The sequence below is a fragment of the Alligator sinensis genome, unplaced genomic scaffold, assembly GCF_000455745.1.
Source record: "Alligator sinensis unplaced genomic scaffold, ASM45574v1 scaffold265_1, whole genome shotgun sequence".
NCBI classification, from domain to species: Eukaryota; Metazoa; Chordata; order Crocodylia; family Alligatoridae; genus Alligator; species Alligator sinensis.
The window spans coordinates 526440-531001 of record NW_005842961.1 but is presented as its reverse complement, the minus strand read 5'-3'; the positions used below and the strand labels follow the sequence as shown (position 1 = coordinate 531001).

General features: G+C 59.8%; 1 pseudogene; it reads left to right on the top strand.

Annotated features, from left to right (window-relative positions):
• Nucleotides 1-1148: 1148 nt before the first annotated feature.
• LOC102372849 lies at nt 1149-4004 on the top strand (annotated as a pseudogene).
• The last annotated feature ends 558 nt before the right edge of the window (nt 4005-4562 follow it).

The window sequence follows — 4562 nt, the reverse complement described above, 5'->3', positions numbered from 1 at the left end:
TGCTTCAGGGTTAAGGAAACACCCCGAGTTCTCACAGTGGGCCAAGCACCCTTAAGGTGTACAAGGCCTGTGTACCCGGGGGCGCAGGGCCCGAATAAAGCTCAGACCCCTGGGTGGTGGCAGTGGTTACCCCAGGCTTGCAGGGGTGCTCCCGGAAGGGGGTCGGCCAGACATGAGGTGCCCCAAGGGAGGCACTCAGAGCTTGGTAGGTGGCCGGGCGCAGGGAGGTGGGTGGCTCGGCACAGGAATGGCCCCTGCTGGCCCACCACAAGGTAATGCCCGAGCCAGCCGGCTCTGGGGCATCACACTCGCCAGCCGCTCCCTGCTGCCATCTCATCTTGCCGCGTACAAGGATGTAAAGAGGCTGTTGGCCAGCCCTATGGTGATCCACGTGCGTGTGCGTGCACTATGCGTGCATAATGCAGAGGTAAAGGAGGCTCCACATCGCTGAGCAAACACAGCCTCAACTGAAGCGTCTCTTGTACCTTGGCGGGGGCACGTGGGACGCTCAGATCTGCTTGCGAGCGCAGCGGGGTCCCTTCGTTTCTCCCAGGCACCAGGGCTCAGTCTTGTCCCTCGGCTTCACTCAGCCAAAGGCCTGAGGAGTCTGCGGGGATATGTGGGTGCCCATCTCCATCCTGGGTGGGTGCTAGAGATTCACAGCTGGTAGAGCGTGCTGAGGAACACAAGAGGTCTCGCAACCTGCCCCCAGCCCTTACAGTGGGTTTGAGACGGGCGTTTCAGAGCCGTACCAGAAATGTTCACACCCAAACCGATGGAATGAAGTCACAGATGATACACACAGCAGGACTCCTGAATTTCAGCCTCTAAAACAGTAGTCAACTCTCCTCAGGGTCTGCCCAAATAGCGCCGCTGGCGCACAGAACATCTTGGAGAAGGAGAGGCCTCTTGTTCAAGAAAAAACACCTGGCGACATGGCAGCTCTTGGCACAACCAGGCGTTCTTCCAAGCAGTTCTTCTCCTCTGGCTTCTGCGACTCACCCCAGAGCGGGCGCCATTCAGGTCCAGGGTCTGCACCAGCCAGAAGCCTGGAACTGGGGAGATCAGATGAAGGGCGATAAGAATGGGACTGTCACTGAAACAATCCTGCAATTACCTTTTTTTACAGGCAAAAACCACTCGCAAGGATGTGCCTGTTCCTGGCGGCCCTGCTGGTGCTATACATCCTGCGTCGATGGCACCGGGAGCGGCAGGTGGTCGGGAACCTCCCGGACAAACACGTCTTCATCACGGGCTGCGACTCCGGCTTCGGGCACCTGCTGGCCAAGCAGCTGGACGGGCGGGGGCTGGGGGGGCTTGCGGGGGGGCCGGCCGGGGCGTGCAGAAGAAGACAGCGGGGGGGCTGCAGACGGTGATCCTGGATGTCACCTGCTCCGACAGCATTGCCGCGGCCAGTGCCTGGGTGGAGGGGCAGGTGGGGGACCGAGGTGAGGCCTGGCACTGCCCTCTGCTCCTGCGTGGGTTGGTTCTGGGCTGGTTCCCATGCAGTTGAGCCCTGATCATGCCCAGTGCCTCCTTGAACATAAGAGCCCGAGACGTCCGCGTGGCACTGCCCAGAGGTCCCCGCAGCCGAGACCCCAGCCTCTCAGGGGCCAAAGGCAGATCCTAAAGGAGGGGGCAGGCTGCGAGAGAAACCCTATTCACTCCCAGTCCTTGAAACTGCTCTGCTGCCTGACCAATCTCATCTCCTTCTACGACCAGGTGACATATCACCTGGACAAGGGAGAAGAGATTGACGTCATATATCTTGACTTTGAAAAAGCTTTCGATCTGGTACCCCACGATCGTCTTATAGGAAAACTGGCCGAATGGGACTTGGGGGTCATGACTGACCACAAGATGAATATAAGCCACCCATATGATGTTGTAGCTGGCAAAGCGAACAAAACTCTGGCTTGCATCCAGAGATGCTTCTCTAGCAAATCCCAGGATGTCATTTTCCCGCTGTACTCGGCCGTGGTGAGGCCACAGCTGGAGTACTGCATCCAGTTCTGGGCTCCACAATTTAAAAAGGATGTGGAGAAGCTGGAGAGAGTCCAGAGAAGAGCCATGTGCATGATGACAGGGCAGGAAAACAGGCCTGATGATGAGAGGCTGAGAGCTATGGGACTCTTCAGCCTGGAAAAGTGCAGGCTCAGGGGGACCGGGGGGCTGCCTATAAGTACATAAGGGGTGTGCATCAGGATCTGGGGGAAGGCCTGTTCACCAGAGCGCCCCAAGGGACGACAAGGTCAAACAGTCACAAACTTCTCCAAGACCATTTCAGGCTGGACATAAGGAAGAACTTCTTTACAGTGTGAGCCCCCAAGGCCTGCACCAGACTGCCGCCGGAGGTGGTGCAAGCACCTACTCTGGACTCCTTGAAGAGTCAATTGGACGTTTATCTTGCCGGGATCCTGTGATCCCAGCTGACTTGCTGCCCCTGGGGCAGGGGCCTGGACTCGATGATCTTCCGAGGTCCCTTCCAGTCCTAATGTCTATGAAATCCATGAAATCCCCACAGCCTCATGTGACCCGCACAGGGGGCTGCTGCCCTGACTGTCCCACTCATCCCTGGGGAGCTCTCAAGATGGTAAAGAGCAGATCCCCGGTGACCTGCCCTGGCCCCTTTGGTGTCCTGAGCCTCTCACATCCCCCTCCGCCATCAGTTGCTGCCTGAGGACCCTCTCCGTGCCCCAGCCCCTGCGTGCCCTTCTCTCACCCCTGTCAGCTCCAGCAGAGGCTCGGGCTGTGGCATGGGAGAGGCCGGGAACAACCTCCCTCCACCCAGGACAGTTCTGCCCGGGAAGGGGGTTGGATCAAGAAAATCTTCCATTGAGTCAAACCCAGATTCTCACCACCATGCAGTCAGGGCAGGAGGTGCTGGCTCCCCACCAGAGCGTGCGGGGGGCACAGGACAAGGGTCGAGCCACAGAGCTCGTGCTCTCGGAGCTGGCTCAAGCCAGGTAAGGAGCCAGCCCAGTGCTCTCACGTCTCTTCTCTCCAGGGCTCTGGGGCCTGGTGAACAACGCAGGGATCTCTGGATGCGTTTGCTACGAGTGGCTGAGCAAGGCCGACTTCACCAGGGTGCTGGACGTGAACCTGGTGGGGCTGATCGAGGTGACGCTGAGCCTGCTGCCCCTGGTGCGCAGAGCCCGGGGCCGTGTCGTCAATGTGGCCAGCGTAGCGGGCCGACTGTCCCTAATTGGAGGTGGCTACTGCCCTGCCAAGTACGGCGTGGAGGCCTTCTCCGACAGCCTGAGGTACGTGGCCTGCATCCCCCATGGCCTGGGTCCTCTCCTGGGGCCCCCCTGCCCCACCTACCTCCCCACAGCCTCCTCACAAGGATGCACCAGCCCTGGAGCTTATGGGCAGCTGGGTGCCGGGGAGGCTGCGGCAGGGCTGTGGCTCAGCCCCAGGCATTCACCCTGCCAGTTCCATTCCAGGCGCGAGGTCTCTAACTTTGGGGTCAAGCTCTCCATCATCGAGCCAGGCATCTTCCAAACACCTATTTTAAGTTCCCAGCACGTGCTAAACAACCTGGAGCAGGTGTGGAGTCGTGTCCCCCCCAAGGTCAGAGAGGCCTATGGGCAGCAGTACTTCGACCACTGTGAGTCCCAGTGGGACGCCCCTGGGCCCAGGGAATGGGGAGGGTTCAGCGCCTGTCCAGGCTGCCACAACGGTGCTCAGATTGTCCCCAGCGCTCCCCTGTCCCTTGTGCTGCTCGTTCCCACATCCCAGCCCAGCTGGGCTGCTCACAGCCAGATTTTTTTTGTTGTACAGACTCTGAGTTAATCAGAAAGGTTCTCCACATGACATGTAGTGACAACCTCCACCTGGTCACCAACGCCATGGAGCACGCGCTGACGGCCCAGCACCCCCGCACCCGCTACTCCTGCGGCTGGGACGCCAAGCTCCTCTACCTCCCGCTCAGCTACCTGCCGACCTCGTGGGCAGACCTCGTGCTGACCTGCTCCCAGCCCAAGCCTGCCCAGGGCATCTAGGCAGCAAAGTCCCTGCGAGCCAGGTGCCACAGAGCAGAGATGCCCCGAGTGCTACTGGGGTGTCCCAGGGCCACTTGTGGGAGGTGGACCTGCTCTTCTCTGGCTGAAATCCAAACACCGCTGGGGCTGGGCTGGGCACACCTCTGAGCACAGGACCTGGGAGCTTTACAATAAGGGGCAGTGGGGAGGGAGTCGCTCGTGTCCTTGTCTTTTGCTGTTACACACCGTCGCCAGAAGAAGGGGGTGTTGGAAGAGTCGGGTAGGCTGGACACTCACCCCGTTCCCTGGCTCCTTGCAGCGGCCTTGCTCGGTGACTCACGTTCCAGCAAAGGGCGAGAGAAGCAGGGGCGATGCTTCCACCCGAGGGATGGGGCAGATGCTGTTCTGTGTGTAACAAAGAAATAAAGGTGGTGGGTGAAAGACCGAACTCTGGGGCTCTATGCGAGTGGTGGGTGCGGGTGTTGTGCGTTCTCTGGGTGACTCCATGCACAGACATTTTAGGCCAGGCTGTTCTCCCTGCCAGTGCAGGTAGTGCCTGAGCCGTAGAGTCATCCTGAT